The sequence below is a fragment of the Dioscorea cayenensis genome, unplaced genomic scaffold (assembly GCF_009730915.1).
Source record: "Dioscorea cayenensis subsp. rotundata cultivar TDr96_F1 unplaced genomic scaffold, TDr96_F1_v2_PseudoChromosome.rev07_lg8_w22 25.fasta BLBR01001208.1, whole genome shotgun sequence".
Taxonomy (NCBI): domain Eukaryota; kingdom Viridiplantae; phylum Streptophyta; class Magnoliopsida; order Dioscoreales; family Dioscoreaceae; genus Dioscorea; species Dioscorea cayenensis.
Window position 1 is genome coordinate 57,308 of NW_024087599.1, and position 11,635 is coordinate 68,942.

Sequence of the window (11,635 nt, forward strand, 5' to 3'; positions counted from 1 at the left end):
TATCATATTTTATATTTGATGTCGTATTAGATGTTTGGACTATTACATTTTGTATTAGTTTGTTGTATTAGATGTTTGGAATATTATATTTTGTATTGGATTGTTGTTACGAATACTTATAGATCAGAATGTTTATTTTTGCAAAAATGTTATAAAAAGTTATTGTTGAGGATTGTAAATTAAGCTTTAAAATAAGTCTATAAAAGATGTCTTAAAAATTTTTGTATATAATCACAAACCGTGTGTTATGAATAATTAATTTGCAAGATAATTTGTGATAATAAAAATGTGCCGTAAAATGTTCTACAAAGTTGCAACATAATTTGCGACACAATTTGAGACAATGGAAATGTGTTGTAAGATTTGTTGCAAAAAGTCTCACATTTGCAATATAATTTGTGACACCAAAATTTTAGTGACAATCAAAATGTATCGCAAGATTTGTTGCAATCTCCCACATTTGCAACACAATTTGCGACACACAAAATGTGTCGCATAAAAATATTGCATATCGTTGCAAATTGAATTGCAAATATTGTCTTACAAGACCCATGAATTGCGATGAAATTTGTAACATTTTATTTGTGTCACAAAAATTTGCAACATCTGAAATGTGACATATTTTATTGTGTCATAGATTATGTTGCAAATTGAGATCTACGACACATTCTGAGTTTTTTGTGTCGCAAAAATATGTTGTAAATAGTGTTTTTTGTTGTAGTGATGGTTTAATTCTTAACGTAGATAGCATGAGCAAATTCAATAATACTATTTGTTTTTAAGATTCAAAAATCTACATGCTTTACTATTTTGAGAATAACTGACAAAGATACACTTAGTAGCTTTGCTACCCAATTTAGGCCTCTCGTTAATTGCGTCTAGAACATAGGCAAATGCACCCGAAAAACTCTAAAAATAATTTATTTTAGGTTTTCCTCCCAAGCATCGTCCTCGTATGGTGATTTCATACATCCTTTATGCAAAATTCTATTATAGATGTGACAAGAAATGAATAAGGCTTCTCCCCAATAGCTTAATGGAAGATCAGAGTAAATTAACATAGTACTTACAATTTCTATAAAAGTTCTATTCTTCCTTTTTCGGGCTAATCCATTTTGTTGTGGAGTGTTTGAGAAGACATTTCCCTTACTATTCCATTTTGTTTCATAACATGCATTGAACTCTAATGACATATATTCTCCTCCTCTATCGGTTCTAAGTCTCTTAATCGTTTTGTTAGTTAAATTTTCAAATCCTTATTTGAAAATTTTAAACTTTTCGTAAGCCTCATCTTTTTATTTTTAGTTTATAAACATAAGTAAATTTAAAAAAATCATCAATGAAAGTTATGAAATATCGTTTATCTCCTCTTGTTAAAATATCTTTGTTATCACACAAGTCACTATGAATTAATTTAAGTAAACAATTTATTTTGAAAACTCTCTTATAAAGAGGTTTTGTGATTTTTACTTGTGCACAATATTCACATGTTTTAGTACTTAGAATATTAGAGGAGTTAGGAATTATGTCATGAGAACTAAGCCTATGTAGTGCATTTATGCCAATATGTCATAATCTAAAATTCCATAAAGAACTAGAAAAAGAATCAACAAAGTAAGCAGAATCACTAGAAATTTTATTAATATTGAACACAAACATGTTGTCCTTGTTGGATATGGGCCAGCTCAAAGCCCAAAACCATATACACTCAAACCTATGACATATGAATAATGTGATTTTTATATTTATTTGAATTTCAAATCTTTTATGGATTTATAATTCTTTTTAATTTATTTCCTTGAGTAATTGATCTCATCAAATTATTTCCAACCATTTATTTTTGGTATCAATTATGGAGAATTGTGAAATAAATCCACGATTTATAACTTCCCAGATTGATGATTCTAATTGATTATTTCTTTCATTGGTAATCAATATTGATTCTTTCCTTAGATATTTTTTATGTGTTGGATCCTTCTTGTATTATAAAAGGAGTTGAAACCCTAACCCATAATATACAACATTCTCTTCTCTTCCTCTACCAATATCTCATTCCATACTCTTTGAGATCTATTCTCCTAGAAGTTTGAACCTTGATGATACTTGAACAAAGGCTCCTTGCTGAATGTGCTAAGTGACGAGCGGATCTTCTCGGAGGGATTTGGTGTATCCCCGGCATTGGAGTAAGGTTGTTCTCCCTGCGCGAAGGAGGCCGATTTCGTGTTAGGGTAGTGCTTTGCACGCCTAATCCTAGGCTAAATCATTCTTTTGTTTTTTTAACAATTTTATCAAAGCTTATTTTTTATTTAATTGCATGCTTATTGAGTTCTAAAGTTTTCCAACAATCTAACACTAATTGTCTTCGAAATATTAGCATGCTTCTTTTGATCTTAAGTGCATTATAATCTAGTTTATAACTTCGGTGAATTTCTTCTAAATTGATTTCTATATATTTGCTGGATCTTTTACAAATCTTTTGGTTCAAAGTATTCAAATTATTTATTTTAAATCTTGATCAATACACGCCATTAGCATCTTGATTTGCATGCTTATATAATTAATTACACTTTACATTGGTATAGTTATCCTTGTGATTATTATACATCTTTAGTCTTGATTCACATGCAAGTAGTCCATTTTGTTTTGTGATTTTTGCCATTTGTGATCAAATAAAATTAAAAAAATTAAAAAAAAAATTATTTTCTTGAATTCTGAGCACATTAATTCTTGACTTAATTGCCTATTTTCCTACTATAGTTAATTTCTATTTAAGTGATTATTTTGCTTGAAAAGTTTGCATTTACTTATCAATTTCTTGGTTAATATTTCTTCCCGAAACTTGACATCTTAGTGACCCTTAACCTCGATTATCACACACTCTACTCATCATGTCTACGAATCACAATCCGACACATCATGCAAACCTCTTAAGTTTGACGATGAAAGATTAACTTTAGGAGGTGGAAAAGCCAAGACGCAATTAGGCTCTTCACCTTAGGACTTCACATAGCTCTTTCTAAACTTAGATCATGATTCATCCGATCATAGTCCAGATGGAGCATGACGTCGATTATCCTTTTCAACCGTAGATCAAACCTCTAGTTCTTCAACTCCTAGCAAAACTCCATAAGAGATTGACTTTCATTGTCACCATAGAATCCTTAGTATTCTTTCTGATCGTCTTTATGACAAATATTTTGATTTTAAAAATGCTAAGGATATTTGGCTTATCTTTGAGAAAGAGTATGGTCCTAACAATGCTACTAGGATTAGCCACCTTAGTATAGAGTTTGAAAACTACAAGATGGTAGATGGAATTGATATGGGAGAGCGAATTCACACCTTTCAAGATTACCTAAGTGCAATAGAAAAGTGTGACACCATTTATAATGATAGCCATATTATTTCTATCCTCCTAAACAAACTCCCACCATCTTGGTCAGCCTTTGCCAATGGTCATAGACATAAGATTGATTCTTTGAACCTTATGGGAGTCTACAATACCATTAGGATTGAGGAAGCAAATTGAATTTTCTCTAAGAGTGTTGATCCTCATAAGGGCAAAGTTTACTTAGTCAAAAATATTGATAACCCTAAGACTTCACATCCTAGAGATCATCGACAATTTCCTTTTAGAGGAAAATCTTTCAAGGCCAAGGGCAAACCTCCTCTTTCTCGTTCTCAAAATTCTGAGCACCCCAAATCTACTATCCCTAAACCTTCTGAGAAAAATCTTAAACATTGTTTTGTTTGTGGTAGGACCAACCATGTTGCTCGAGATTGTTTGGGGAAAACTAAACATGTCAAGAAAAACTGGGTTCACCCAAACCACAAATGAATGTGTCGAAAATTGGTGCACCTTCCACTGAGACTTCCTTTAGGTCGGTTTCTTTTCATTCTTTCCATTAATTTAACCTTTTCAAAATTTAGAGTGGTTTCTTGATTATGGTCCCCTAACATCCATGTGTGTGCCGATCAAGTTTCTCGGGTTCTCCACTTACCGTGTCACAAGTGGAGGATGTGTGACTTTAGGGAATGGATCATAATAGCACACGTGCTAGGAAGAGGATAAATTGACTTAAAAATGACATCTGGAGAAGTCCTTACCCTATCAAATGTTCAACATGTACTTGACATTAAGAAAAATCTCATTAGTGGTTTACTTCTTATCCAGTTTAGTTATAAAATTGTACTTGAGTCGAATGATCTTGTAATTCTTAAGGAAAATCTTTTTGTAGGTAAAGGTTTTGTATTTGGTGGTCTGTTCAAACTCAATGTCTGTGAACCTTCTGATTTGTCTTCTAATAAAAGTTATGATTGTTTCTTTTCTTCATCTGTTGTCTTAAATGTTGAGTCTTGTGATATTTTGCATGGAATATTGGGTCATATGAATTTTGGAACTATTAGAAGATTAATAAACCAAGACTTGATTCCCCAATCCAAATTTGATCAAAGTTCTAGATGTCAAATTTGTGTTCAAGCCAAATTACCAAAGAAACCTTTCCAACACATCCATCAAAATTTTGAGTTACTTGATCATATTCATAGTGACATCTGTGATTCTTGTAGACCTCCTACTAGAGTTGAAAATAGATATTTCATTACATTTATAGATGACCATTCCCGATTCTCGCTTATATCTACATGATCAAAATCCAAAGAAGAAGCTCTTAGCAAGTTCATGATCTTCAAAAACTAAAGTCTAGAACTAGCTAGGCAATACCGTCTAAGGTTCTTAGATCTGATAGAGGTGGGGAGTATACTTCTAATGCTATGTCTTTCTTCTGTGAACAGAATGGGATTGTGCATGAGTTTACTGTTCTTTACACTCCTGAGTCCAATGGGGTTGCTGAAAGGAAAAATATGACATTAATGGACATGGTAAATGCCATGCTATTAAGTTCTGGTGTACCCGAGAACTTGTGGGGGAAGGCTTTGCTCTTAGCTTGCTTTATCTTAAATAGAATTCCTTTTAAGGATCGTAGCATAATATCCTATGAACTTTGGAAAGGAAGAGCCCTACAGCTCAACTACTTGAAAGTGTGAGGGTGGCTAGCTAAGTTCAAGATCCCTAATCTTAGAACCAGGAAGATAAGTCCCAAAACCCTAGATGCATTGTTTGTAGGATATACTCTAGATAGCAATGTTGGGAGATTCCTAGTTGTTAACTCAGAGGTGAGTGAAATAGTTAGAAACACCATTATTGAAGCTAGAGATGCTATTTACTTTAAGAACATCTTCCCTCTGAGATCAACCTCTTGTCCCACTCCTTCTATACCTCTGACCTCTAGCTCCACTTCTAGATTAGTTCCTACTCCTGTAGAGGAACTTAGAAGAAGCAAGAGGAAAAGAGTTGAAAAGAACCTCGGTGATGATTTTGTTACTTTTATGGTTGAGGACACTCCTACCACCTATCAAGAGGCTATGGCTTCTCTTGACTCAATGTTTTGGAAAGAAGCAATAGATGATGAGTATAACTCAATCATAAGTAACAATACTTGGATCCTTACTTCCCTACATCCCAGTAATAAACCACTAGACTGTAAATGGGTTTTTAGGAAGAAACTAAGACCAAATGGATCCATTGAGAAGTTTAAAGCCAGGTTAGTTGCAAAAGGGTTTAAACAGAAGGAACGTTTAGACTACTTTGACACTTTCTCACTAGTGGGTCACACCACCACCATTAGGATCCTTATAGCACTTGTCTCTGCTTTTAGCCTTGAAATCCATCAGATGGATGTAAATACTACTTTCTTGAATGGTGATTTATAGAAAAAAATTTACATGAAGCCTAAATACTTTGTCGTCCTCGGGCAAGAGCATAAGGTTTGCAAACTTGTAAAATCTCTTTATGGACTGAAGCAAGCCCCTAAGCAGTTGTATGCTAAGTTTGACTCTACAATCATCTCTTATGGATTTGTTGTAAACAATTATGACAGTTGTGTTTACACTAAATTAGTAGATGTCAAATGTGTTATTGTGTGCCTATATGTTGATGATTTGCTTATCTTTGCGTCTGACCTTGATCTTGTTTGTGATGTCAAGAATTTTCTGAGTAGTAAGTTTGATATGGAACATCTAGGAGAAGCTAATTTTATCCTAGGAATCAAGCTTACTAGATCAGCGTATGGTATCACTTTATCTTAATCTCATTACACTGAGAAAATGTTGGAGAAATATGGATATCTGGATTGCAAATCTGTTGCTACACCTTTTGATCCTAGTATACACCTTAAGAAGAACAAAGGTGAACCTGTGAATCAGGATCTCTATGCTCAAATCATAGGATCTCTGAAGTATCTGTTGAACAGAACTAGACCTGACATTGCGTATTCTGTATCTAGACTGAGTAGATATACTAGTAACCCAAATCAAGAACAATGGTTTGCTCTTGAAAGGGTTCTCAAATTCCTGAATGGCTCTATGTAATTTAAACTAAGGTATACTGGATATCCCAGTGTGGTAGAGGGATATACAGATGCTAACTAGATATCTGACTCAGTAGATCTGAAATCAACCTCAGGCTAAGTATTCCTACTTGGAGGAGGAGCTATCCAATGGAAATCAGCCAAACAAACGCTCAATGCTCGGAGTACCATGGAAGATGAATTGATTGCTCTTGATTCAGCATGTACTGAAGCTGAGTGGATTAGAAACTTGCTTTCTGAGATTCTTCTTATGCCTTCTCCTATGCCACATATTACTGTACATTGTGATTCAAAATTTGCTATTAAATTGTTCAAACGTGAAAGTACTAATGATAAGATAAACAGGCATATGCGGATCCATCACAAGTCAGTATAGAGACATCTGAAGCACAACATTGTGAGCATCAATTATGTAAAGTCAGAGCTAAATCTTACGGATTGCCAAAATAAAGGGCTATCTAGGTAAATGATAGCTGAAACATAGAGGAAAATGGGGCTTAGCCCATAAAGGTTAATAACAGTAGTAACACTACTTCTTTGAATGGAGATCCTAGGATAAAAGTTCAAAGGGAAGCTATTGATTGGTTAACTGGGAGAGCACCTCGTATATATTTGAGTTACATACATCACCCCATTCCTAGGATGTGTGCTCTCATGTAGTGGTTTAAGGTTGAGCATAGCTCTTAATGAGGTCAAAGGTTGTGTCATAAGCGAGATATTACACTATAGATATCTCTGGAGATCTCACCTATGTGGAGATAGCTGTCAGGCCGCAGTTATGAAGGTATTTGGGCAAACCTTCTAATAATCTCCATGAGATTCTCATTAAAGTTGAATTCTGATTCAAAGGATTGTAGTTCAAGAACTAGTTCACTTCTTTCCTATCAATTGGAGACTTTAATGAAAGGTTAAGGTTCAAGTCTTTAAAGACACCTTAGTTTGATCTGTGGAAATTCAAGGTTGAGATTGTTCGCTTGTAATTTTCCTGTATATTCATGGTTTTAAAGTTATTCGTGTGATCGTATACTTAACTGATGTTTTGTTCTCTTTCTTTGGAAATTTTCAAATCATTTATCTATTTTATTATTTATGTCTAGGTTGTCAGTGTAGTGGGGGATTGTTGGATATGAGCCAGCCTAAAGCCCAAAACCATATACACTCAAACCCATGCCATATGAATAATGTGATTTTAATATTTATTTGAATTTCAAATCTTTTATGGATTTATAATTCTTCTAATTTATTTTCTTGAGTAACTGATCTCCTTAATTATTTCCTACCATTTATTTTGGTATCAATTATGGAGAATTGTGAAATAAATCCCTGATTTATAACTTCCCAGATTGATGATTCTAATTGATTATTTCTTTCATTGGTAATTAATATTGATTCTTTCCTTAGATATCTTTTATGTCTGTCGGACTTCTTGTATTATAAAAGGAGTTGAAACCCTAACCTATAATATACAACATTCTCTTCTCTTCCTCTACCGATATCTCATTCCATACTCTTTGAGATCTATTCTGCTAGAAGTCCAAACCTTGATGATACTTGAACCAAAGCTCTTTGCTGAATGTGCTAAGTGATGAGTGGATCTTCCTAGAAGATTAGCGTATCCTGGCATTGGAGTGAGGTAATTCTCCCTGCATGAATGGGGCCGATTCCGTGTTAGGCCAGTGCTTTGCATACCTAATCCCAGGCTAGATCATTCTAATTATTTTACAGTTTTATCAAAGCTTATTTTTTATTTAATTGCATGCTAATTGAGTTCTAAAGTTTTCCAACAGTCCTTGGCATATCTCTTTCCCACAAATACTTCTTTTCTAATCAATATGACTTTGTGGGATTTAGATACAAGTTTGAAACCATTGTCATCAAGTTTCTTAACAAATACATGCTGGAGAGTAAGAGTCTTGCCACTAGTTAGATGGCGTTTGATTGTTCCTTTCCCAACCACTTTGCTTGAAGATGAATTGCCCACATAGACAATTTTTTCTTCTTGAAACTCCTCATAGTTGGTGAAGGCTCCACGAAATGGTATCATATGGCATGTTGCCCCAAAATTGAACTACCAATCTTGTTGGTTCTCAATCATCATGATCTCAATTACCATTCCTATAAAGTCCTCTTGGATGGTGTTGGCCTCTTCCATCTTGTTTTTTCGGAATTGGCACTCCTTGGCATAGTGGCCCATCTTGCCACACACAAAGCAAGGATTCTTCTTGTTCTTCTTTTTGAATTTCTTGGCCATCTTCTTAAGTTTGGCATTATCCTTGCATTTGGTATCAAATTTCCTATTTTGACCCTTATCCTCAATGATATTAGTAGGCCCCTCCATACTATGGATAGCATATTCTTTCTCCTCTATGGTGGATTCAACCCTTGCCCTTGCTTCACATTCTATTTGAATGTGCTTCAAAAGTTCATCCAAAGAGAGTGTCCTCTTTTTATGTTTAAGTTTCATTTGGTAATCCATCCACTAATATGGGAGTTTACAAATGATGGTAGAGACTTGAAAGGTTTCAACAAATGGTCTCTCCCACTTCTTAACACTCATCAACAATATTATTAATGGCATAAATCTAATTCATAATTGGCTTAAAATCCACCAATTTAAATTCCACATACCTTTCGACTAAGAAAGCTTTATTACCCGCACCCTCATTCTCATATCCCTTTGCTATAGCATTCCACCACTCGATCCTTGTCTTGTGATGATGGAAAGCATTAAAGAGATCATTGGACAATGAGTGAAGGATCAACATTCGACAAATATAGTCATCTTCTAACCATTTCTCTTGCTTTTCCGTCAAGCCTTGATTGTTGGTCATTCTTTTAGTGCCCCCACTATTTGATCCTTCTCCACCAATGTTGTTAAATGAGTGGCTTCCTTCTCCATTATTGTTGTTGGTGGTGTTGGTGTTATCCACGAACGGATAATACCCATGGAGAACATATGCTACTTTCAACAAAGATAATTGGTAATATATCTTCATGCTCCACCACTTGTAATTCATGCCATTGAATCATTCTCGACTTTCCACTTCATAAGAGAATGGCTTGATTGAAGGAGTTGCCATTGGAAGAATAATACTCAAAAATGGTCTCAAGAATAATATTCTTGGGATACAATGCCTACAAATTGAGAAACAAATTTTGCATTTTCTATTTTCTCAAGAACTCACTTGAAGCAGAAGGATTGAAAAGGGTTAGCAATACGGAAAAAAATTAATTTGAAAAGTTAATTTTCTTTTTAAAAAAGTACAAGATAAGATTTTTAAAGGATTGGAACGGTATTTATAAATTTGAGAAATATCTTCGCATCCCAACGGCTATGAAATGAAGAGGCGTGAAAACGTTCAAAAACAACCCTTAAAAATAGTTTATTACTATACTTTTTAATTTTTTGGGAAATTTATACAACAAATGATGTAATCATTTAGATTTGGGTTATATATGCTATATTGCTACTACCTAAAGTTATTAATTAAGATTTACTAACTACTACCAAAATCTATTGGCATAAGTCATTAATTAATATTGATATATTAAGTTATTTACATAAACCTATTTTTTATTACCATAAATAAACATATAGGGCATATACATAAGTAAATATATAATTAATATTTAAAACTTATTACATATTAGACCATCTCCAACCATGACCCCAAATCCAAGATTTGGGGTCATCTGGAGACTGGAGCTCTAACTCACTACAATTTTTTTGCCCCCAAATTTGGGGATTGGGGGCCACAAATTTGGGGTCAACAAAAAGTTAACCAAAAAAATTTGGGATCCCACACATTTAATATTTTAAAAAATATATATTTTTATTATTATTGTCATAATTAAATTATAAAGTTAACAATTCATGAATATAACTATAAGCAGTCAATTTATATAATTTTAAATTTTGTGTGTAATTAATTAATTAATAATAAAAATATTTATTAAATTAATTTATGATAAATTTAATTACTAAACTGAAATAGTTAAAAATATATTAAAAACAATGGAAGAAACATGCACTACGAATTTAGAAAAAAATACATTCATAATAATATTGATAATACTGCATAAACATTCACCGATAATAAACAAAGCTATTAAATAACCTTAATAAAAGCTAATGCAATATAAAAACTAATTATATTAAAACAATAAATCAATATTCTTGGAAATCAGCACCACTTCCACTAAAATTATCGAAATAATTTACAAAGGGATTTGAGGTTGAAAGAGATTGTTGTTGAAAATGTCCTTTTTTTGCTTAATTTGTGCTTGTTGAGATTGAATATAAGCATTTGTTGTATGTTTGTCTATGATTTTTAAGGTAATCTAATTAAGTAATTTTTTTTGTTGTTAAAATTGTAATCAACAATGTGTTTAAGTATTAATATTTTCGTGCTATATGAAAACAATAATTTCATTATTTATCAAGCTAATTAAGAAAGTCATAATTGTATTTCTAAATAAAATAAATCATAAATTTAAAATATTTAAGTCTTTCAAATATTTTAAATTATTTTTATTAGTAAAATATTACTTTGTAATAAATATTTGATTAAATCATTGTTAAAAATAATTAATTTTAAGTATTTTGTGATTGAATATTTATAATAAAAAAATGGAATGTGTAAAAAATATTTTGAGAATATACCTTTTTGGGGTAAAATTTAGGTTTGTGGTTTGAGTATAATTTACTGTAATGTAACCAAATTTTGGATTTGGGGTAAAATTTTGGGGTTGTGGGTTGGAGATGCTCTTAAACCTTATTTACAGATTTATGTAAAACTTATAAATTAATACATAATAATTAACAAAAGGCCGGATTTTATATTAGAGGGACTAAAAAGGTGGAAAACGCAAAATAGAGGGGCCATTTTGATATTTATACCTTTAAAAACATATTATATTATTAAAAAAAATTATTTCTTTCCATGAAACCCTAGCATTAGACTCGGAACTCTTTCTTTCTCGATGCCATATCACCATAACCGTCCTTCTCACCATCTCCATCACTGCCTCGCCAGCAGTTTACTCTCAGCCACCTTCACCACCACCTCCACGCTGCAATCACACTCGCCATCGCCACAAGCTCAACCCCCTTTGTTCATCCCGTGCAACGCTTCCACACATTGCTCTTCCTCCACTAAACTTGTTTTCCGAAACATCTCAACAATGGCCCACGTCGACGTTCATCA